At 34.7% G+C, this 26,597-nt stretch overlaps 1 protein-coding gene across 1 annotated transcript in view; it reads right to left on the bottom strand.

The window, feature by feature from the left end:
- The window catches only part of CNTN5 (contactin 5), a 607,373-nt gene that overhangs the window by 370,558 nt on the left and 210,218 nt on the right, over positions 1 to 26,597 (bottom strand). The gene's annotated exons all lie outside the window — the stretch shown is intronic.

Below are 26,597 nucleotides of genomic sequence, written 5' to 3'. Positions count from 1 at the left end.
TGTTACAAAAGTTGAAAGTGCAGTCAGAGTTCACTTCCTAAAGCCCTTTTCACTGCTGACTAAACATACAAGTCCTGGTTAGGCTTCACTTCTTTTTTTTTTCCACTACTTAGAGCTGTGTGGTGGTTTCTGTCTCAAAATTCTCAGTGATCAATGTCAGTTCACACATAAAATAACTTCTTTTTCTGTGAAGAGAATAGCAGAAATGTACTGTAGAGCACTTTATTAAAAGTTTGTGTGCAACAGACAGGGATAAAAGAAAACACAAAACTACCTTGCTTTCTGGGTAACTTCTGTATGTACAAATGATGTTCAAATTATCTTTAGTTCATAATTACTGTAATTAAATTTTGTTGGTTGTTACATAACCGTCAGCCCATACATTTTAAAATTATTGTCAATTTCTGATTATCTATGGACAAACAGGTTCCAGACATTGTGATATACTATATAGTGATCCTAATAATTGAAGCCTGTTTCCCTATCCTAACTTGATATCAGATAGGCTCCTGAGAGACACTTTTCTATTTGGTCTTGATCCATGTCATGCAAGCTCCTTGTCAGGGCTATGCAGTATTTGTACCCAAAACCTCTCCAATGACTTTTTGGATATTCAGGGAACATGGAGGAATTATGTGCTTAAGGAGGTCAAGTGGCAAGGTTTCCAGATTTGCCTTAGTCTTCAGTTAGTAACTTGCTCTTGGTGAATTATCTTTAAATCATCCTTTTCTCAGGCTAGCTTAAAGAAAAATAATAAGAAAATATTAGAAACATCCAAAATAGCTGACACAGTTACCAAAAAAAAAAAAAAAAAAAAAGGTAGTGGTGATCAGAATTTAATCTGCTTGCCCTATGATTAAATAAAAAAAATCCCTTTATCTTTAGCAATTGCGAACTTTGGCATCTGTGGATTTTATTTTTTCTCCTGCTTTGTACCCTAGGGGTTACCCCTGGAAGAAAATCTTCCCATGGCAAGAGAGACTTGGGGTTAAAATTGATTTCTTTTCTGGAGCTTTCCAGTGTATCTAGAGAGATTTCATTTGTTTTTCTAGAATCAATTTACTTCTCTTTCATTCTAGTGATAGTCTGACCATCCAGCTGAATCCAAATAAGCTTTCTTTTGCTTCCTTAGAAACGCACATTTTTTTCTTGGACCAGATCATTTCTAATACCTGAAAGGCAAATTATCCATTCTTTGACTCAGTGAAGGTATAATCTCCACTGTCTCTTTCTGGTCGAGTGACTCAGGGTGGCTTTTTGTGTTACATAAATTACAGTAGACCTCAGGCCCATTACTGATGGTGGCAGTACAGTTGCTTCTTCCCTCTGCTTTCCTGACATCATATCTAAGTGACAGGGAACATAGCTAAGATTCATGGAATCTTGCATGTCCACAATGATGGATGCAGAGAAAACAAATATGGGATATATGGTTTGTAACTGCCTCTTCATAAAGAGACAGACAGAAGTGAAATTACCCTTTCTGGAATGACAACGGGACTAGAAATATCAAACACCAGTCCAAACATCCCCCCAGGATAATATCCTAGGAGGATATTATGACACATAGCCTTTTTATTCAAATCCCTACTAACCTCTTGCAGTTTGCCAGTGAGGATCTCCTATTTCCTTATTGCTTCTAACACACTGAGGCAAGCTAGTGTATAATCAGAAAAATGATGGAAATAACTGATGGAGCAGATGATGTCTTTAAGAAATAGTGCAGTAAGAAGTTATCAATTTGGAGCAAACAGACAAATTGTGCCCAGGCTTCTGGAGACACCTGTTGCTGCATCAATTCATAAGCTGAATATTCAGTTTGTTGCTGCCAAACAGTAATCAAGGTGTCTTGGGTAACCTCAGCAACCAAATTAGTAATGGGGGTCCTCAGCTAGTTTTATTATGGATGAACTGCTTTTGATTCACCAATGTTTATTAATAAGTCCAGAGCAGAACACCCTCCATGCAGAGACTAGTTAAAGGGTAAATCAGAATAAGGTGACTTCCAGGAAAGAGTACATGACATAGTAGCACCAAACTTATCAATTTTATATTGCCAGGAACTGCTGATAAGAAAATTTTATGGCATACTGTGATATACAGCTTTAAATTAGAGTTGCCACTCTCATTGAATATGTCTTACAAGAGATTTATCTGAATCTTTAAAGGTTTATACATTTAAATATTCCTTTAAAGACCTCTACAAAATGTAGTCTACTTTAAAAGACATACATTTGGAACTCATCAAAGCTTATAAGTAGTTTAAAATGAGAACAAGCAAAAATTAGTTATAAATCACATTAGCAGCAGGCAAAGCCTAAATTAGCATTTTGAGTCCTTAAGAGTTTTTTTCCTGACCCTTACTAAGCAAGCTGAGAGAAATTGAAAGAAAACAAACAAATAAGAGAAAAACATTCTACCTCAGATATAAAGAGTTTGTAGAAGTCAATATTATTATGGGGCAAATATGAACTTTATACCACACTTCATATGTATGTTCTTTTGGGACTGCAATTTGATTTATGATGCTGCTCCCTCTTTATTACTTTTCTAATAATAAACAATAATGAATGGCTGCAAATATCTATTGCAGAAGTGGGTGAGAGATGGATATAATGAACACACCAAGGGAATATATCTTAAAACCAGTATGTGATTGTAAGTATACAGAAAACCAATTATATAAATAATGCCTACATCACTCATGCTCTGTTTTGTAGATCAACAGGCATTTTAAAGTTCCCAGTATTAAGAAATGTCCTGATTGTTACTCAGGGAGGAGATTTTGAGCAGTTCTTTTTGAAAAAGCAAAAGAGCAACCAATGTTTATTTTTTGAGCTTTATTTCTGACATTAGAAACTGATAACCTTTATACAGTTATTGAGGAGCACAGTACAAGGAACATGCTTCTTAGAAATAAACTAATTCCTTGCTAGGCAGACCATCTGTAGCAGGAGATTAATCTTCATGTTCAGTCTCAGTTTAAATCTGAAGAGGCTAATACAGGCAGTGAGTGCTAAATGGAAGGAGGGAGTCAGAATTTGACTACCAGATATAACTCACTGGTTTATAGCAATCATGGTTTGCACTAATCTGTTTTAATTTGCTCTGAAGCCAGCTGAGAATGACAGTGAAGCCTGGCTTTAGCTGCAGAGCAGTCTGCAGCCTGCAGCCCCCTGACCATGACCTGGCAAGCTCCTCTCCTGCCTCATCTTCATCATCTGTATGGTCCTCTACCTGTCTCTAAACACCTACCTTTTGATCCAATTTACAAAGCAAATATTTTGCTGAACACTGTTTAAAAAAATTATGTAACCTCCAATTTTTGTGCTGATTAAGGAAAAAAAAGGCTTGTTCCTGCACACAATATGTAGTCAGAATGGCTTAACAGAGTTTGAGCCCTCTCCAGTTGCATTAACTCTGGTATTGATGTGATTCTTGTAATTTCATTTCTTGTGCTAACCTTGGAGAAAGGACACCTGATGCTGTACAGTTTTCTGCCTGGTTAATGGTCTACTATTCCTTGGGATAAGGGCTGAGGATTTGAAAGGGATGTGGCAGGACTGCACACAAGCACAGAGGGAGGAGGGATCACAGGTACCTTGAAGCTGAGTTGAGGCTGCAGGGGAGCCCCAGGCTTCAGTGCTGCACTTCTGCAGAGGCGAGGACACAAGCAGGACATAATGGATTTTACTTTTTCTTTTTTCAGCCCTGCTGAAGATGAACTCAAGACTGAGGCAGCTACAGAGACCTGGATGACTAATGAACTGATGAGTCTCATGCATGCTAATATTGCCCAGGGTTTCTCTCCTTTATAACACCCAAATGTGTTTTATGTGGGATCTTGTCTCTGGCAACAAGAAGTGATAAATATGCAGTGATCCCAAAACTACTTCCTGCCACATAGCCTTAGTGTAGCAACAGCAGTCACCAAAAGTATGGATACAGGGTAATGCTAGATGTCAGCAGCAGAGGCAGCTGGGTTATTATATTAGAAAACTCAGCAAGCCTGGAGCACAGGGTGACCCACACTGAGGGACATGCAGCCTCAGAAAAGGCAGCATCAGGGCATGATAGTTCTCATATTTTACAATAAGATGGAGGAAATATATATAATACCCCTAAGACAAATGCCTGGATGTCATCTCCTATCATCAAGGTTTTACTCACATATATTAATTTGAATTTGTCCATGGAGAAGACAGTAAAAATCAACAATAAGTACAAAACTGCCACACCTAAAATTCTGTTCTATCTGTGTACATTTCAAGATCTTGAAGTACAAGTTCTCCTTAAGCATTATGTGATTTCTGTGGACAGATAATATTATTTCGGGAAAGTGGATGATCTACAGTACAGTGATGAAAAAACCTTGTAAAAATTAACACAATATCCACATCATATTTGAATCCACATGCATGGAAACTGCTTTGAGAATAAACATCATGTCCACTCTGTCCAAATATCTGATAATTTGATGTGGTGAATAAATTAAATATTCTATCAGGCATGATTAAAAATAGAGTAGTGTAGCTGCAGAATTGTGTGCAAACTCAAAAATACTTATTTCATGCCCATTTCTTGTATAACAAATGGTTTAAAGAGTTTCAGTTGTAGTCATAACAACACAGAAAAATAAAAAAAATATTTTCTAGATTGAATTAATTTATAAAATCAATTAGGTAACGTTACCCAAAAGAGTACTTATAAACAACACACTAATATATTCTGTAAAAAAAAAAAATAAAAAAAAAGTAACGCGGAAAACAATCTCCAAAAAATAATTTTGTTCTCTCTGAAGGAAATTGAATAAAGCCTCTTTATCTACAGCTCTTTGTCTTCAAAATTATGTGTCCATCGATATAATACCATCAACTTCTTGCAGCATTCCAACCATATTGGTGTGGGTTAAGAGAAAGCGTAGTCTGTGCTCAATTTATCACTCTACATAGTAGTTTGCTCACCAGATGTACTGAACAGAATGTAGAACATCCACGTTCTACCTAAATTTATCCCATCTCCATTTGGAGATATTTTTTTTGTGTGCTTAGATTTTTCACTGAATTGTGTTGAACAGCAACACTGAGTACTCCTTCAATGTTCTCTGGAGCTGTCTAATGAGTTCTGCTATTACTAGTGTGGAAGAGAAAGAATTTCCTCACAGACAAATTACTTAATTGCATAAACCTTAGGTCTTGTTGAAATTCTCCAAATAATTCTGTCAAAACTCAACAATAATTTTGTCTTTATACATATTATTCTATGTATTTTATATTACTGTCATAAATTTCCACCCTATAATGAAGTTTATTTGTGGTCTCCATGCTTCAATTACATTTTGGAAGAGAAATATGAGACTGCTACTCTTCTTATTGGAGAGAAAACAAAGAGAAGAAAACAAACACCATCTATCTACACTATACCTGTTTATCATAAACAAGAATGTATTAAGATGAGAGAGAAAAGAGAGAACCCTGTTAAGTGAAATATTTAAATGACATATATATATCCAGAGAATACGTGGAGAACTTCAAACAGAAAGGATATTTTCTGGCATGGTCTGAGTAAGGTCCAGCAGTAAGCTTTCATTGGACTGGCCAATTTTGCCCCACTCCTCTCTAGTTTGCCAAACCTGTTCATCCCTCTCTTTACAATCTCCTTATAACATCCCATAACAAGACTAAGGCATCTGAAAAGCCTCTTAAATATCCCCTCATAAATTTGCTCTTACCCTTGAGACCCATGCTGATTGTGTTTCCTCCATTTTTTTGATTATGAAGCTCTGGGTAAATCTCTCCAAGGCTATGCTCCACTGATCCTTTCAGTGTTCTGTGAGCTCTTCTTCTATGGTAGTGTTTCTCTAACCTCCTCATCACTTAGGTTTTTGTATCTAGATGTTTAACTCTTCTCCTGGTTCATATCACTGTTTTTAAGTTGAATTGCCATTAACCACATATCATCACAACTCAGATGTCCTTACATTTCAGGTGTCCACATATCTTTTTACCACCCAAATATCCTTATAATACTTTTTTGTTTTTCTAAACATAGAAGCATCTTAATTAAAGGTTTATGACAATTGCCATTTATCAATCTCAAAATAACAACAGTCTCATTGTGCAGGACTGTAATCTTAGTATCTGGATTATTTTTAAATTTACAAAGAGCTACCCTTAAAAATCACCCTGTATATTTGAACTTGTCAGAACTGTAACACTCTCTTTTAGACTCTTTTTGGTGATTAAGACATTTTCTTACTGATATTTCTCATTACAACAAAGAACAGGAACAATCTTTCATCGTTTTCAACCATTTATTATTATAATGACTTATTAATTATAAAGAGCAATTACAAAACCCATCCTTTTGTTCACTTGTGAAGTACCTGGTATAGTGGAGTCCTGGACCATGACCTGCTGCTGCTACTGCCTCACCAAGAGAAATCAAACTAAACCAAAACAAAACCCCAGTACTAAAGAACATGGCTACAGAGGATCGTTGAACTTCTCCCTGCAACCCTGGCCTTTGGCCTTGCTGATGCTGCTCTGCTCGTCTGCTGCTCTACTTAATTCCATCACTTCAATTTCCTATATTAATGCTCCTCAGGGTAGAGACCCTCTCTTACTCTCTGTGGTATACAAGGATGTAATCTCCACCAGGTCTCTACAAAACAAATAATAGACTTCAGCCATTATGAAATGTCACTTTCCTTTTCTTTTTAACCATATATAACATCTTTAAAAATGTCAAGATTTTCACAGGGCCCTGTTTAGTTATTATTGTTTGTATTGCACAGTAGATAGAGATTCAGAAATTAGTGATTTTACAACATTTTCTAACAGAATGCAAAAAATTTATCCCTCACATCAATACAAAGAAAATAAATTACAGCCTGAATTTTCAAAACACTACAAAATTCTGATCATTTATGTAAAGAAAATCTTTTACCACCAGTAAAAAATTTCATAGTATAATTAAAAAAAAATAACAATCAAAGCTGAACCAGAACTAGAATGCTTGATTCCAAGTTCTGGGAGACAAACTCCTTACTTCCCTTACTTAAATTAAAGTTTAGTCATTCTGAACGACAAGCAAAGCCTGAAGATTATGGATGTCTCCAGCTCTTTTAGTGATGTGCCCTCGAGGAGTAATGCCTCATCACTCCCCACCAGACAAAATCTTTGAGGTTTTTCAAGGACAGTGCTAAAGAGAGAGAGCTTGTTGCAATATTCTAGCCCAAAGGCACTGAGCACTTGGGGCAGGTTGCTGTCCATTATCATCTTTGAATATTTCAGAAATTAAAATGGCTAAATAAATATGATGTCTGAACTGTTTGACTACAAGGCATCACCAGTCTACACTTTCATGGTTTTGAAGTTTACAGGAGATGTCATCCCTAAGTGAAATAAGGGGAAAATTGCCTGTATTCTTAAACTGAATAAATAAAAATAGAGAAGATTAAAATTAAGTTTTTGCAGCAAATTGTAGAGGTGGAAGAGAGGAAAGGTGGTCGAAATCAAGAGGAAAAATTGGAAGAACAATAGACAAAGAAGCCTAGCTGGTGCTCTTACAAAATATTATTCTGAAAATAAAAGCTATTCAAAAAGTGCTCTAATCTTCAGGATGCACATCCTGAAAGTTGTTTGGAGATTTTTATGTGTCCCATGGCACTTTATTGCAAATTCAGTTAAAGAGTTTAATGAAAGTAACATCGATTATTGTATAATCAGATTCTCATTTTATTTCAAATTTTTTGTTCAACTTTCTATTATTCTTTAAGTTTCTTTACATATTCTGTATCTTTGTGTGTTCATAGGTGGGAAATGCTCATTCTGGGAAATAAGATGTATAACAACTTAACTCTCTTAAAAATTTTTTTTGTAATAATTTATGAAGAAAATTTATGAAGAAAACAAATGAACAAAGAAATAAAATCCCTCTGTTTCCAGGGTCAGTTAAATATGCCCAATTAAAGGAACCCAAAATAAATAAAATGCAAATTCACAACCAAAGCAAAGTCACCCCAAGGTACTATTTATTGTCTATCTACTCAGTGTCTCCAGCACAAAAAGCAAGTAATTGAAATTAATAAAATATTATAAAAATCAGTCAGATGTTATAAATTGGAAAATAATAGAATTGATTGCAAAAGACATTAAAATGTCAGTTTTAGGTAATTCTAAATATTTTCAGCTCTTTTTGGTAGCCTTTAACTGAAATCAGTCTTTCTAATAAAGTAAAAATAATCCTGAATGTTCCATTTAGACCCTGTGCTACAAAAATAGCTTCTCAATTGAAATTACTCATCTAAAATGTACTCTTTCAGTTGTCCTGTCTTTCAGGATAGAAGCCTGCTCAGATAAAAGTGATGCAAATGACTGTTTATATCATTTAATTGTCATCAGAATGTGTTCAAAAGTTAAACCTGTAGAATCTCTCAGTGATCTAGTCGTTCATTTGATATGTGACATTCCCAGCTTAAGAAACACCTTTCAGAAAATATTTTGCAGTAGACTAACAAAATGAAAGAGAAACAAACACACCAGTGATTGATTTCACATATGTGGTAAAAGGTGTGTGACAGAAAGTAATTTCTGGCCACCTTATTGAAAGGTAACACAGCTCAGAAACACTGGTCACAAAACGGCTTTTCCCATTTCTTTATTTTATAGTGCATTGAGAGTTTACACACATTGACCATAGCTGTGAAAAAAAATTCAGCCATTTTTACTAGGTAAAAATCTTCTGTCTTTATTACACACTGTAAAGAAGGATTTACAACTCAAAAAAACCTACAGGAGAACAACTAGCTTAGCTTTTTGAGAATTCTGTGGATTTTTTAAAATTTTCTTCCTGCAAATTCAAAGAATTTTGAGATCCTGTGAATAATCCATGTATCACCACCTCTTCATGTGAGCTCTCTGGTACTGGGAAAAAACCCAACTCTCATAATGTACTAGTTTCAAAAGATTTGCTGGGAAATTCTACAGTTTTTAGCAGTTTGGTGGACTATTCAACACTTAGCCAAATGCAATCATGAACCTAAAAAAAGCCACCTTTTTTGAGATTTATGTAGTGCTCGAAATGTATCCTGACAAAAGTTAAATAAAGCATTGTACTGAAATTTCTATTAATGGGTGTTAGCCTCAGGTCAAGACTTGAGAGCGGGTTCAAGCTTTTGCAAGTATAATGAAAATTTATAATTATAAAGATTCTTATTTTGTAAAAATAATTGTCAGAACGTGTCAAACTTGCTACTTGTTCTTTCTCATGATTTTCATATATCCTTGCCATTACTGGCTGCAGGCTTTTTCTTACCTGCTAAATTATTGAGAGGGAGCTTTGCTCAGAGGCCTTTTGAAATTAAAAATAATCAATTGAACTTGACTCAGTAGGGGTTAAGCAGCATTATACCAACTATTTCTGAAATTAAACTGCAATTTGATTTCAAAAGTAATCAGACTTTTGGACTGGATTAAGGAGTTGCACTATTCTTATAAATGTGATTTAATTAATTAAGCAATCATGAAAGAATTGTCAAATGGAACCCTGAGTGGGAAAAGTCATTGCAGTTTCTAATAATAATCTTTTGAAATTCCTAGGGGCAAAATGCAGTTTGTGATTTATATTTTCTTGCATTTTAACATCATTGAAGAACATTCAATTTCTGCAAGTTTCTATTAAATATGTTCTATTTGTGACTTTTCAGATCTTTCGAGGAGAATATTAATTCAATTTCAATTAAAGAAGGATGGACCTGTTTAATAATTATTTTACTAAATTTATCCCTCTGAAAAATTTGAGGGACTAGCCAAAGTTGTTATTAGATTGGATACATAATTCAGTAAGTTTTTATAATAGTAGGTAGAAAATAAGCAGTGAAAGTTGGACAAATTCCTGGGTAGGTCAACCAAACTTACCTAGGTTTTTAAAGGATTACTATGTACTGGTATCTGACTAATGAAAATTATATGAGGATGTGCAATTCTTTAGAAATATTATTTAATCTATATCAGCAATGGAGTTAGCCAAAAATGCTAAAATACTCAACAAAATGTTGAAACAAATAATTTTATTTTTGTTTTGAGAATCTCTTTCAGGTGATTTTTTTGTCCCTAAATATATAATGAATTACAAGTGATTTGAGAACATATTGTTATTTTTTGCAAGCAAGTGATTATGGTATGTTCTCGTATCATTGACACAGAGATATTTTTTTTCTGTAGATACTTTCAAGTGTTCTACAGAAACAGTTATGATTACCTTTTACAAAAGGAAAAAGAAGAGTCATGGTTGTGTACAAATTTTTTGTTTTCATTGAGCAATATTGTTACAAAAGGCAGCAAGCAATTTATATAGCCATAAATTTCAAACTAGGAAAGTCTGGCAAGGATAAAACCCACTAGTTTCCGTTTATGACTGGCAAGATCTCAAAACATGGCTTTTCTCAGCATCCTTCCTTACATATTGTGACCAGTGTATGGCTGGGAAATTTCTGATGATGTTGGCTCCACTGCTCAGGCAAGAAACTCAAAAATTAAAGAGAAATATTTCTGTGAGCATTGTATGTTGGATTTTTTCAGATCACTTCCACAGAGATGCAATATAAAACTTTATCTAGCAAATTTTCTGTAAGCACAAATAAAAAAGATCTTTATCTCCCTATTCCTTATACAATTTTATATTTAGTCCATTATTATTTATGAAAGAATTCATCATTAATTTTTTGGTAGATCTCTGAACTAAGCTTTCAGTCTGTTGGCTGGATTTTGCGGTGAGCTTGTGTCATCCTTTCCAGTCTCACATTTGTGTGATTTAAGTATTCCTGACTTAAAAAGAAATACTATCCTCATACTTAAAAGTGGACTGGTACTGGCTGCCCTAAACCCATCAGCACAAATATAAAGAGCAGTGACAGATAATCCTGAAGTGTAAAGAGAATGTTAATATGATGAAATGAAAATAATAGCATTTAGTTATGGAATTTCAGCTTTCCTGTACCAAACTTATCAGAGGTTTGAAAGTATAAAGTCAGCAAAATAACCTTTTGTTTACACCACCTATTCTACAAACAAAGACAGTGGACAAACATCTATTACCATGACTTACTTACAATCATCACCACCTCATCACCTAGTGTCATTTAATTTATGTCTAAATGATAGAACAAACCAATATTCTGCAGGAAATAAACAAAAAAACCCCAAAACCATAATTTTAAAAAGCCACAAAAACCAAAACAAAACAAAAAACCAAAACCAGCCAACCAAACAAAAAACGCCATAAAAAACAAACAAAAAACCCTACTAAAAATACTCTCGCAGGTTACTTTTTCTCTTTTACCACTAAATTCAAGGTTATGACACTCAAATTCTTCATAAGACTTTCATCTCTGCATAAATGAGTGCTTAAATACCATTTCAGATTTATCCCTAAATAGCCAGCCCCTACCTTCAGAGATCCATTGATGTTTGATTGAAGTCCTGGCTATGTTCAAGGAGCTAAACTCAGCTTCCTTTTTCTGCAATTTCTGTGAATGTCTAGGTCAAGGTGATATCAACAATGGAATGATTTGAAGTGGCATTCTCTAGTAATGAAGTCTTCCTTACTCCCACTCAGTAAAACTCCTTTTTTGATTTTCAACAGTTCCAAAATAGGGAAACAGACAAAAAATACTTGCCTCTTCAGAAAGATGAATGACAATCAGATCGATAACCCTTGGCTAGTCTCTCTTTCACTCTTCTTGAAATGCTTCAAACTGCAGTTGCTATTGAGTGGCAGAACATGTTTCTCTACATCCTGATTCTAAACTTAGCCAGAACTAACCCATGTAGGTTACAACACTATATTGTGAATAGTTTCAGCCTCAGCATGAATTATTTCCACCCTAATTTTGCCTAACAATGTCAAAATAAAGAAGAAAAAAACTAAAATGTTCCAAGAAGGAGTGGGAAGGACAGATTGTCTCAGTTTAATCTATATATAATCTTTTTCTCAGCCAAGGAAACTGAAAGAATAACTGGAACCTTGATCCAGCAATAGCCTATTAATTTGGTGGAAAAAAGCCAAGTTTGTCCTTGTTCTTTTAAACTTGTTCCCTGAGGAATTAATCTAAGTATTTCACTTTTTAATGTAAGGAATTAATTAATATATGATAAAGGGTCAGTGCCATCACTTGGGAACTGTGCTACTGAGGCTGTTCTCCAATGTCTCCAGAATCCTACTTACCACCCCTGGAGATGCAGCCTTGAAGACAATAAATTCTTCAAAACACCTTGCCTGAATAAAATTAGTGTTTTTAAACAACCTGACAAATATTTGAGCAATTAAAGATAATTAAAATAATGTTTGAAGAAAATACTGTTTCACAAGCGTACAACATTAAACACGGTGCTCCTAAAGACTCTTTTTTCCTTTATGAAAGGCTTACATTCAGTGATTTCCTGGCTGGGGTAAGTGTACTATCATTTTTTCATTGCCATTGGTGCATGGACAGTAACTTTGGCATTAGCAGTGAATGGATCAGCATTACCAATTCCAGTCCAGGATGGATCGACTGACATGAAAATAACAGGATGGAAGGGTTACTTCTTAAGCATATTAACCATGACAAACAGCACTGTCTAAGACATTTCTTGTTGTGCAATTCCTCCAGGTTTAGAAATGGGCTATATGATCCAATTAATTTATACTGCTAAGAAACATCATAGTTTCAAGAATGAACACTTTTTATTGATTTTGTAGCCTAACAATTCCATTAATGTTTAAGAAATACCTAAAATCAAAACTAAAAAAAACCCAGAGAAATGGTCAGCGCATTTTTAACTTATTGCACTGAATTGGTAATTCGTGAGCACAGTAATTTAAGTAGGCTTTCATAGGAACAGCTTCCCTTCTGAAAAATGCTCCATTGATTACTCTCTTAATGCTCTGAAAATGACCTGTCAAAAGATGCTGCTGAAGATGTTTCTATTTGAGAGGAAGCCATGGAAGAATAGAGGGAGGATCAGATCACTTTCCAAACTGCCTGACAGTCTTGTTCAAGAGCAGATTCGGAAAATAAACCTAACCCCCTTTGGCAGCAGAAGCTGAAATCTTTTTAAAGGAAGGTTTTCTTTGAAAAAAATTCCATTAAGTGTCACACCAGTGATGACAGAATAAGGATACACCCACTCAGAAAGCTGCACATAAGCTTTTTACTCTTCAGATTCTATTTCAGAGGATGATGACATAAGTATGTTACAATTTTTTGAGCAGGATCTTTGTATTCTTACATAGTGCTCAGCAGTGAGCAGAGTAGGAACATTGTCATTACTTTGCAGATTTTTAATTTGATTTCTGAAGACTCTCCTGTGACTCTTCACAGTCCTCTGTACCTATGAAGTCATGTACAATGACACCATGCTGACTTCTGTTCTTTCCTAATCTTATAAGTGGATTATTATTTCTGAATTGAGAACCTGAGTACAGGGTACTATTTGTATGAATAACATTAAGCTGTAAGGGCAATATGTAGACAAACCCAGGCTGGCAAAATAAAACCCATAAAAAACCAACAGAAAGTAATCAGGAAATAAAATATTTCCACCTAATAAATAGGTGGAAATTTTGTACATTTTGAAGTAAGTTTTCCAATATCTGTATCTTGATCAAGTTTAAGAATCATGTTGGTTACCAAGATATTAGAGAATGATGTCTAGAGAAAAAAATGGAAGTACATTTCCAGTTACAGCTGGCATAATATTAAAAGAAAATCCTAGAAGGGAGTCATGAAATGCATTACAGACAGCAAAAATTATCTCTGGAGAGATTCTGTACAAATTGATTAGGAATACAAGTTTCTTTAAAATAATTGTGATTTCAGAAACTTGAAAGATTAAAGCTAATTTAATTTTGTTCCCAGAAACTAGATGAAAATTTCACATTTCTTAGAGCATAAAGACATATTTGTCATGGAGGATATAAACTAAGGAGACTGATAAAAGTAATCATGATGCACAAATTTAAATCAGCAGTTTAAAAAAAATTATCCATGGCAGTCCAGTCTGTTGATGCCCTGCTTCAAGCCTTGAAGTACTAGAAATTTGAAGGCCATGGAACAAAGTTGATGCTGTGTCAATGAAAAGTAAAAGTTTCAGCCAAGTAATTACCAATCCATCAACCACATGTCAATCTTTTGAAAACAAGCAAGCAGGACTCAAGTACTCAAAAAAGATGAGGCCATGTTAACTGGCATGAATTATACAAAAGTGCTGATAGTGTACTTAATAATTAAAGGAAGGAAATTAATCCAAATCAGCATGGAATTAGGGAAAGTAGATCTTAACTTAGATATCTTAAAAGGATTTTTTTTAATGCAGTCATGAGATTGGTTGATGAAAACAATAATGCTGATACATATACCTAAGTTTTAAAAAGGCAACACAATTAAAATTAAATAGCTTTCATTTCTTTTTCAAAACGCATTGTGAACACTGAAATCAATGAAAGAGTGGCTAATTGATAATGTGATTAAGAATAAGGATTGTATATTACTCTGATGGTTATCTTTTGGGATCCCAGGTACTTAGTCATGCCAAATGCCTATTTCACATTATCTAAAAGTGACCTTAAAAAAATTCTAGTCATAGGAAATAAGCTATTTAAATGACACAATAATCAAACCACTAATCCTGGATTACCTGAGGAGTCAGAAGAAAATGCAACACCACCTCAGACCCACAGTTTGTTTTACAATGTCACTAAAGTCAAAAGTGACACTAAAAGCAACACTAAAAGAGTGTTGCTAAGTACCAAAACCATGGACCCTATTTTTGAATTAAATGATCTGAACAACTTCAAAATCAAATCACTACAAGCCAATGTCACAAATAACAATAATAATAAAAATCTCTGATGGTTAAAATAATGAATATTGTGTGCACATGTCAGTTCTTTTACAAAGTTCCTACTCAAATACTATATATAATTGTATACTGTTTATCATTCATAGAGGTTGTCAAGGAGCTGGAGGCAGTTCAGAGAAACTTTCTTATTGATTTAAAAGTGTGGAAATTACACCTTCCAGTGAAAAATTCAAGTCTTTATACTAATGGGAGTGTTAAAATTGTCCTGGACATGAGTAAACTACATATAGAATACAGAATAGCCAATGGAACATCTTATATATTAAGGGCATGATGTCACAAAACCATGATTAATAAATTTTTAGGCTGACATAATTACACATTTTATACACCAAGAGATTAAGCACAGGATCAACTTTATGGCAGTCTTTTGCAGTATCTATGTCGACAAACGTTTTAAAATATGATTTCTTTGTCATTTAATATTTGCTGTACTTACAGAGATTTTGTAACATCCATTGCTCAATTTAGAGAGATCAAGCCAAGTAATCACAATAGTTTCTTTGGTGTTAGTTAAGAATACTAGATCACTGTATTATTTAAATGCCATTCTTCTTAATAATTTCTCTGAAAGGGGGAAAGGTGCACATAAAAGTCACAAGCGTCCCTGATAATATTCTACAATATGGAACACTAATATTTTGGGGGCTAAACAGAACAGCTTATCTGCAGGTAACATTAATTCTGTTTTCAGTTTACTTTCTTATCAAAATTTCATCTGTTCTTATCATTCATTGCACTGAGACAAAGAAAGAGCCTTATCTATTCTGATTAACTGTAATAAATTCTGCTATGGAAACTCCCCAGCCAACTGCCTTTAGGTGTTTTTACAGCTGCTGATCCATAGGCATCAGGAAGAAGTGCAAGTTTAAGAAATTACAATCACTTAAGAGCCCTTTACCATTTTTTCCCTTTTTAAAAATATCCAAATTGCAAAAACTCGTGGGCTACACACATGTTAGAATGTAATCTGTATTTGTTTAATATTATGGATGCTTGAGAACAACATTATTGAGGAAATACAAAGATCCAAGAAATTATTATGTTTAGGAACACATTGTTCATGGCCAATATATCCCAGTCATTCAATATGCAGGCAACACTAAGATTTCTCTGCAGTTCTGCTGCTCCAGGAAGACAGTTACTTCAATCAGACATATATTTTAGGATCTGACCCATGTTATATGTTTATCATCTCCAAAATCACTAACATGGAAATAAAACCCTTCAGGCTCCTATTTGGAGTGTTTGAATTGCCACAGTTTCTTAAAGGAAACATTAAATTGTCAGTTACGCTAAGAAATTATTGCATGTAACAGTTCAAGATCATTTTTGAATATGTCTTAAGAGAAAGCTACAGGAACCTTCACAGCAGGCTGCAACATCTTGACCTGATTTCTACTTTTATAATCCTTTAAGGGCGAGCATGTCTTGCTGATATCCCCTGAGCTATGATCATCAAATTTCTTTCCATCCCATCTTACCTGCACTGCAGTATTATCTCTGGAAATCTGTACTTTCATCTTCACAAAATAGGTACAATTATTCAAGATTTGGTAAAGTAATTAATGTAAAATAATGTAAACTAACCATATTTATAGCACATTTCTACTTAGTCCACTGAGATCATTGGTCCAGGAACATGAGTGCACATAATTCGGTGGGGAAAAAAAAGAAACAACATTCTAATGAAATGTGGTGAAATAGAGTTTTTCAATGCCTCATATCAGATAAGATGAGATGAATTTGAGGCCAGTAATAGTGCTCTGGAATTACAGATGTAAATACTCTTTCTTATCACACTGGAAAATTCTGAGGTACATGGAAATTATGAATGATATGCCTTTTAGTATTTATTGTACTCAATGTAATTACAATTGACTACAAATCTGTTTAAAATCTGAACACTTTCTATATGTTAGTATGCTTTTTGGACTAAACTCTGAGGCTCTAATTCCCAAAAAATAATTCTGGGGTTTTGCTTTTCCTCCTAAAAGCAGAATTATTCTGGACACAAATTCAGAAAAAAAGTGTTATTTTTGTATTTCACTTGCAAAAAACCTGTATAATAACTTCAAATTCATTTTTTCTTTTAAATTAAATGTTACCAAGTACTAAGGAGTAGCATGATGGTTGGGTAATGCAGTCTTGTTTTGTTCTATCTCTGAAACACACATATGGAAAAAATATTTTGCCCTAACTAGATGCTAGCTTCCATGTAAGAGTATCAAAATGAAACCTATATGAAATGTAGAGAGTCTAATGATTTCTCCTGGCTCTTAATTGAGCCAAACTGGAAATGCTTTGCATGATATTTTTTTAATCAGAAGAAAGGAACAGATTTTGAATTCATAAAAGCATGGGTGAATCAGTATTTGCTGAAATACACTCAGTTCTTCTATTAATGACCAGAGAATAGAGAAAATACTCCTTTTCTTTCCAATATTTCCTCGGCAACGTATCCAGGTCTTTTCAAAACTGTGTAATTTCCAAATGGTCAAGCCAGCACCATCTAAACACCAATCTTGCTTATTCTGTAACACATTAAAAATTTAAATGAAGTTCAATATCAATGCTTATTTGGTTTATACAAAAGATTTGACTTTTTGTAGCAGCAGTGGTAGTCCAAGGCAATCAATACAGGGCTCTTTGGCTCTGCAGTACATAAACCTCAATGATTTAATCTTCCAAAATGCACAAAATATCTCTTCCAGAGCAATCTTTTATGACTGAGATGATGATCAATTTCTAGACTGTTTCAGACAAATCCTAATTAAGTAACTGTGCAGACCCTCTCTCTGTCTTTATAGTTTTATCTAAATAAAAAAAGCAATGATTTCACATCATGTTTCTGAAATATAACTGTTTTTTTGTTTATTTGGTATCATAGAATAACCTTCACCAACTCTTCCATTTTGTTGATTGAATTCTGCTAACCCCAGGTGGCACATGAATGATGAGATAAATTAAATTTGACATCATTATTGACTGAGTCATTGAAAAACGAAAAGCAAATTCTACTAAATTCCAAAATGGTTTTTTTTGTATGGAAGAAACCAACCCTTCTTTTTTTAATGAATAAAACTCTATTCAAAAGAAACTATTTCCTCTTAAGAGAATTGGAATTACTGTATAGATATGTCATGTGCCACTTCATATTAAAATGTTTGATTATTTTGAATAAATGCTCCTTTGTTGCAGTTGCTCATAGTGACCATTCACTTTACAATTTTATTTTTGTGATGTTGTTATGTTTTTGGGGTATTTTAAAATTTACCTCAAGTAACTTATAAGGCATTGTTGTTGAAATTAAAGAAAGGATTGTTCTGCTTGTGCTGAAGCTCAAACTGTTGAAATCATAAAAACAAGAAGTATTAGTACATCTATCTCATATATCTTAGACTTCATTTTTGCCAAGTGTGATGTCCAGATGCCAAATGTACTTTTTGCTCATTCTTCTGAAAACATCTACAAACTGCCTTTTATAAAACTCTGCATTTTAAGTTCACACATAGTCAGATGTCTTAGGTATCATCAGGCAAATACTCTGGGGATTGAGCATGTTTCACTTTGCACAGCCTATATCCACTATTCTTATTGAATATTGTCTTTGTGGAGAAAACAAAATATTTTTTCTCTAAATGCTCCTTTCAAGGTAAAGTACCATCAAGGAACTTTGCATGAAACAAATAAGGAAGACTTTCATATTTTCCTATACTCAATAAGAAGGGAAAGAAGAAACAATTTTCTGAAATATAGAAAGAAAAATAAAAAGACACAAAAAACCCTTACTCCAGAAGATAAAGCAAAGTGGGAAATATGAACAACAGAAAAAAGAAAAATAAAATGTGTCTTTCAGTCTGTCATAATCTCCTGGAAAAGAGTGAATTACAAAGGAGGAAGCAGCAAACAAATGACTGCTTTCCAGTGCCTATCACTTGCATGCATTTCTTGCTTAAGCATTTTTGAAAATCTTACTCAGAACATGGCCAAAAAATTAACAGATAACAGTAAATTACTGTCAAAAAAATCAAGTAAAATCTCCAAATAATGACAGCACCCTCTACCCTATGTCAGACCCTGCCTACATCTAATCAAACAAAAATGCATCATGAGTATGGCAGGGTGTAAAAAAATGAAAGAAAAGGTAGAATGTACCAGACAATATGTAACCTAAAATTACCCTGGCATATGTAGCTGTTAAGAGACAGTTTTTATTTACATGATCACGTAGTTTTCCCCCAAGATCCCTATCTCATTTAGGTACCGTGTACTGGAAAAATACAGAATTATATGTTCCAAATGGCTAAAGTTCAATTTACAGTTCTCCAAAGTGTTGATAGTCAAAAATGAAATTATTGGAAACTTTGCTTTAAATTAAATTTCTGGGAAAGTGCTAAGAAAACTGAAAAAAAAAAATAGTCGTATTCTTAGCTTCTTACATAGGACATAAAAACTGGTCAGCACTTTTATACATGATGCCTAACACTGGTGACCAAGTTCCTTAGCAAAGTAAGGATACTACAGCATCATCTCAGAAAACCATTGTAAGGATTTGCTGACAGCCTGGAAGAGGAAAAATACTCTGAACGAAGACTCCAGAGTCAAACTCTTATGAAAACTACTAATTTTTTTTTTTTTTTTTTTTTTGCTAAAGATTTTCTTGCTATAAAACTGACAGGATTATATAGGACAGGTATAAAACAGGTAGGTCAAATAAGACCCCACAAATATTGAAAATAAATAATGATAATAATTAAAACTAAAAAAACAAACAGAAAGGCCACATAAAATGTGTAATGGATCTGTTTCAGCATCATGTAGAAACGACTGCAGCCAACCATTCTGCCAAGAGATATAAGCGATTTAATTTGTTGTTTTCTATTTATGATACATAGTTACCAGGCATTTAGTGCTAAGCATATGTCCCTCACAGTAGGAATTTTTCTCCATAGATGTAATATTGACTGTTCAAGTACTTGATAAAAAGTTGACAGAGACATAGAATTGTAGGTTTGTTTGCGCTGGAAGGGACTTTTAAAGATCATGTAGTCCAATGCTCAATGCTCCTGCTGTGGACAGATACACCTTCCACTTCCCATACTGGCACTGATATTGTTCCATATCTGTATTAATGGCATAGGCTTTGGGACTGAGTGCACCCTCAGCAGGTTTTCAAGTGACATGAAGCTGAGTGGTGCAGTTGAGAACCTTCAGGGAAGGGGGGGCATCCAGAGAGACCTAGGCAGGCTTCAGAAGTGGATCCACATGAACTCCATGGAGTTCAACAAGGCTGTATGCAAGGTCCTGCATCTTGACTGGGGCAGTCCGCAGGATCAGTATGGACTGGGTGATGAATTAATTGATGGCAGGACTCTGGAGAAGAACTTGGGGATACTGGTGGATACAAAATTGGACATGAGACAACAATGTATGCTTGCAGCCCAGAAAACCCATTCATTCAAATGAAGTGTGACAAGCAGGACAAGAAAGGAGATTTTCCATTCCCTGCCTTTAGATTCAGGAACTCAGAAGAGTGAGGAAGAATAATTGCTGAGAAAAAAAAAGTGGAGTACCTCAATCTTCTCCATATCACTTCTTATCAGATATCCTGTCTTATTTGATGAGGCAGTACAATTTCTTTTCTTTTTCTTTTCTGACTGATGTAACTGCAGATTGTTTTCTTCTAATTCCTCACTTTTCTCAATTTATTTCCAACTCTGCCACAGCTTTCCTGATGTCACCCCACACTTTCAGGCAGTTTTGCTGTGTTCCTCCCAGCATGCACATCCCTGCTTCCACACCAAAAACTTTTCCATCTTGTATTTCAATTGGACCCAGAGGTTCTTTCTCTACCATGCTGATCTCCTGTGTTATCATCCTTGCAGTCTGAGTTGAGTCAGTCTTCTGGAGTGCTGTTTACCAGTGTGGCACTATCTACAATAGACATCGCTTTTTGCCTTTGGGACTGCATTTGTAAGTTTTAACTTGGAAATTAGAAAATCAATGTACCAAATTTTCCTGTCAGTACCAATTAGTAGCTCAGACACGAAGATAAAAGCATTAAAGTACAATCCTTCTCTTTCTAATCTTGCACAAGCACAGTCATTCATTGATACTAATATGAAATTCAAATGTCTGTGTTTTGTTTCTGGGGAAATGAAAATTGTTTTCAACTTTTATGTGCTCTAAATACAAAATTAATCATCCAATTTTGCAACAAAACCAACAAGAATTCTAGAGGTGTTAAAGACTTTTTTTCAGTGCCATTTTTGCAAAGGAGATCTATGCAAATACATACAAAGAGAAATCTTCTCCAGTTTTGTTTAGAATAGGCAATAGAACAGACATCAGACTGCTTTGGAAAGGTAATCCACAACTTATCAATTTTTTTCCTGGTACTTCTAATGCAAGGGCTGCAGGATGTCTCTTCTATAAGCTATAAGATACGCTTATTTATCTTTGTCTATATGTAGGAAGGGCAACACTAACTTTAAATGAGCTAAAAATTTCCTTACACTCCTGAACATTAACATCCATTGTTCAATTTCTTCTCAAATTAATTTTGACTATTTGATGGTCTAAGATAGAGGAAAAAAATGGCAAAAAGTTCCTCCAGTCCTCTGACAGTTCGGTCCCAGAAGGGAAGAATAAATAATTTCATGATCCTCAAACAGCCTGTGACTTTTAGCACTTCCAAAAACACCTACAAATGCAGTAGAGGGAGGGAGGATGAGTTGAGTTAGTGACAACTCTGTAAAGGTTTTGGCAAGCATTATAATGGAGAAGAAAGGTGAACATACAGAGCAGGTATCCTTCTCCATCTGGTAACCGGGACAGAAAGACACTGCTATGGAGTGACCTCCCCTTGATTTTCTCTCTCTTCTTTTCTCACTCTTCCTATCTGTAACTTGGTCATTCCCACAATCTTTTAAAGTGGGCAGAATGGTGATAACAGTGGATCTACAACCTCCCTGCAGCTTCCAGGCAGATATTGCTTACGCAGCCAAAACCAGTTCAAATATTTGTTCAAACAATGGCAATAAATTTCATTTATTCATTTCAGCTTAGCACAGATTTTAAAGTTGTTTGTGGGATTCTTAAATGATAGTTAGCATTTTACACAATAGATCATAACTTTGTAGCAAGGTAATTTAAACTTTGAAAAGTGTCTTAGAATTCTAGACTCATTGCATTAACCTACTTATTCTTTATAAGCACAAATTAAAGACTGTCTATTTAAATTCCAACAGTGAAAGAATTATCAAATAAATTAAAACTATATTTTATCTGTTCAGAAAAGTGATACCCTAATTTCAAATTGCACTTACATCATCTATATGTCAATGCAGTTCCATTAACTTCCACGCATTTTTCTGAAATTTTTACCATTTCAGTGAAAAAGCAAAAAAAGTGCAGTTGATACAAAAAGAGAAGTTAGGTGACAATCATCTGGAAAATGTTTTCACATTGCGCATTCATATGTTTTCATTCAAGACAATGTCAAAATTCACAGTGGCAGCACCCCCCTAAAGGTTCAAGACATAGGGAGGAACCAATTATTTCTTCTTACTTGTAGTAAATTATATATTTATTTGCACACACATTCAACTCAGTCTTGCTCTCTAAACAGACCTAAATATTTGTAAGAAGCACTTGATTTAATTTGCCCATAGTGTTGAGTTTTATTTTTTTTGTTATTTTGAGAATCAGTTTGAGTGCTAAATTTGGATACTTCTCAATACAAAGAAAAAAATTAATTGCACAGAGATTATACTTTGAACTGGAATTTTTTTTTATATTTTTAGGTTTTGTGAAGAATTGAAGTAGAGAGGACAAGATTAGTAAAGGTATATTGTCTGTGCATTCATCTAATTGCAAATTTTAAGTAAATATCAGGAGAAATAAGCTACAACCCTGAAAGCTCAAATTTTAACCTTTATGTTATATAATTTTGAGCAGATATATTTGCTAAGAAGAGTGAAAGAGTTTTCTAAGCTTTGGGAAACCAATCAGGTTGTCTTGCAAATCTGCAAGACTTAATATAGATTTAAGGAATTCATAATCTATCAAAGCTAAGCTTACTTTCCTACACGTCATAATTTCAGATCATACCACACTGGAACTTATAAACTTCTCAGAAAGCATCATACGCCATTCTGCAGTGTTTCTATACTGCTTCAAAGATCTTATTTAACTCAGAATAATGAAAAAAATATAAAGCTAACAACCATGTCTTTAGATACTAATTTTTATGTAAGCACTATAAATCTATTTCCTGGGTGAATTATTAAACATTATAAATTCAGATCACATCTGATACCACTTCCACTGACTGACCGGGAATGTCAGGCTATTTAAAAGAGCAGGAACACGTAAGTCACTTATCTTCCTAAATTGTTACGTATCATGGGATTAAATCCTAAAACACATTTTTGAACTTGATGTTTTACTTGTGTAAAGTAAATTTTAAAATGCTTACTGCATAAGGCCTTAAAAACCTTAATACCTTTGATTTATTTTTAATTTTTTTTCAAGTATTGAATATATTGCCTCCTGAGGAATGGTATCTGTCAATATCACAATATGATAACATTCAAACATTTGTTATCTGAAAATGCAGAACATCTGCTATTTTGGCACTTAGCAACAACACTACGCAATAATTTTGCCCTCTCTGCTCCCCCCTTCATTATTATGCAAACTGTGGGCAGGACAAGAAATTCTTGTAGAAAAATTGTTCATGCACTGAGATATTTTGACACAAAAATCTTTTCTCATCAAAGATGAAAAGCACCTTGTCATTCATTTCTAATTACAGCCTTCGTTCTGTCATTGCAGAAAGGCACCAACTCCCTGTGGTGATGTCATACACTGACACTTGCAAAACTACATTGGACTTTATCTCTTCTCAGTCTTTGCCAAAATCAGTCAGTGTCAGCACTGATATACACTGATAAAGGGAATTTAAAATTATGAACGTTAATTGTGTTTAAAGTCAAGGAAACTGCATTACGCTTTCTGATATTAATAGTTGCTGAATCATCTAAAACAATGGAGAAAGCTTCATTGCATATTCCTATTCTGAGATGCCAAGACATTAAACTGCAATGACAACAGAGATTTCACAGTCCAAGAATTAATTTGAATAGATGTAAACTTATAAAAGATTAAAATGAACTATTTAGTGTTCTGCAATTAGTGTTAACATCCAGGCTAAAACTACCAGTGGGGAAATACCAGAATGGAAGTGGCAACCATGTGAGAATGTAAAGCCTCGGAGAAATTCTAATCCTGGCCAAAACAGCATTAGAGAGTCTAATTCAGACTAATGATGAAGCCATATTATCATAAATCAGAAAAAGGGATAAATAAATCCCCCTGATTAGTTTTACTTAACATAAAGTCTCTAATTAATTTTCTGAAAGTAATAGAAAATATTGTATGAGTCTAAGCTAGAGGTTTATTTTACATCTTATTAGGAATTATTTACAGCTGTCAAGATAGCTACAGCAACAAGATCTTTTTCACTCTTGACATAATTGTCCACTAAGTATTCTTGGTAATTTCAAGACCTGGTAATTAAGAAATCTAGCTATGAAGTTATTGTACAGTCTCCAACCTATTAATGAAGTCAGCACAAATATGGAGCATGTTTAAATGACATACAGTTTATAAGATTTTCATAGAATCCCAGAGTCATAGAATACCTGTTGGAGCTGACCTCAAGGATCATCTGGTTCAATGTTTCTTGGAAAAATCATACTGTCCTGACACTCTGTCCAGCTGAATCTTAAAATTCTCCAGTGTTAGGGCATCCATCAGTTCCCTAGGAACCTCTTAATGTTCTTATTTTAAAAAAAATGTTCTTCTTGTGTCCAATTGGAAACTCCCCAGGAGATGGTCATCTTTAATGTTAGAGACTTTTCTCAAGGAGGGCATGAGATATAAACACTTTATTCCTGAGTATGTATATGTGTACAGAATACTTTGCTTTCAAAACTCAAAAGCATCAGCCGTTTTTAAATGGTATTTAATTAAAAGGGCCGAAAGGAGTTTTTCATCAAAGTAATAATATTAAAGTTTCTATCCTGATTCTAGTGTACGTTTGGTCAGTTTTTGGTTTTGTTTTTCTAAATTGCATCAAAACCTAAGGTTAATAATAATTTCTAATAAATTGTAGAGCTTTGTGGGTTTTTTGTTGTTTTGTTTGGTTTTTTTCTACTGAACAGTGAAATTTCCTGTGCATCACATCAATTAATATATAATTTTTCTGAAAAATCTATGGCAGTAACAGAATCCATGAAGGACTTGAACTTAGGCTCAAAGATCCTTATGGGTCCCTTTCCTTGGGAAAACTTGTTCCAAAGGCTATGAAGGCATAACCTTGAAAGGAAAAAAAAATAAGTGGGGAAAATCAAACGTCTATTGAAGAATCCCATTTTCGAACCCTGTGATTCCAAACTCTATCTAAATATTCTTGCACCAACAAGAAAATCAAACTAAAATGCACAAAACACATTGAATCTGTTACATGGATGATGTTTTTGAAAATAGCATGGAACAAGGCCCATTTCATTGTACAGAAATACATGGGGTTTTTTTAATAAATGCATATATATACATAAATACTCTGAAATGTCTGACTTATCATATAAACCTCACTTACCAGATGAATATCAGACTCCCTATATAATAGAATATAACATATATGGCACTTATACGCCATGGAACAACAGTTTGGGTACTACAGCCAACTTGTATATTGGGGACAACTTCATGTAATCCAAGGGATGTGTTTTGTTTGGGTCTTTTTAAATTAGTTTTCTGCAGTTTTATTATTTTCCTTCCACAGACCTTTCCTTAGGCAGAGAAAGATTCGACGTTTTGCTTAGTAGGTGTGTGTCCTTGCTGAACAGTCACCTATAGAATGGTTGAGCAGATCAACACTCCCACTCAGTTTATTGTCAGCTGGGAACTGTTTGAGGGGGAACTCAATCCTCTTATCCAGGTCATTGATAAATATATTAAACACGACTGACAGCAGTACAGTGGGGAGCCCCACTGCCGACCTGCCACTGGGTGTAGCACCCTTCACCACCATTCTTGCACCCAGCCATCCAGCCAGTTTTGAACCCAGTGAAGAGTGGACTTGTCCAAGCCATGGCCTGCCAGTTTTTCCAGGAGAATGCTGTAGGAAACAGTATCAAAGGCTTTACTGAGTCCAGGTAGACAACATCCACAGCCTGGTGCACAGTGCCACCCTGCTGACTCTCCTTCCTCATCTGTCCAGTCTGAAGAGCTTGTAGCCATCCATTGCAGCACTCCAGGCAGGAGTCATTCCCCCATGTTTGTGTCATGGTGACTGTGTCATAGCTTTCCAACTGCACAGTGGCTTCCAGCTCTTTCTCTTTTATTATTACCCACTGTGTGTAGATGAACTTCTGCTCAGCCGCTCATTTCACTCCCAACACTGACCTGTTGCTCGTGGCTTATCTCTAGCCAGCCTGATCCTGTCCCCTTTCCCCTTCAAAAGGAGTTTAAAGCCCTCTCAATCATCCCTGAAAACTCATGGGCTACAGTCCTTTTCTTCCTTTTAAGGAGGTGAATCCTATCTGTCTCCTAGCTATCAGCAGGCCTGGTGCCATGTAAACATCCCCATGATTCAAAAAGCCAAAATTCCATCAATGG

Source organism: Ammospiza caudacuta, chromosome 2 (assembly GCF_027887145.1).
Source record: "Ammospiza caudacuta isolate bAmmCau1 chromosome 2, bAmmCau1.pri, whole genome shotgun sequence".
NCBI lineage: Eukaryota > Metazoa > Chordata > Aves > Passeriformes > Passerellidae > Ammospiza > Ammospiza caudacuta.
This window is presented reverse-complemented; position numbering and strand designations above follow the sequence as displayed.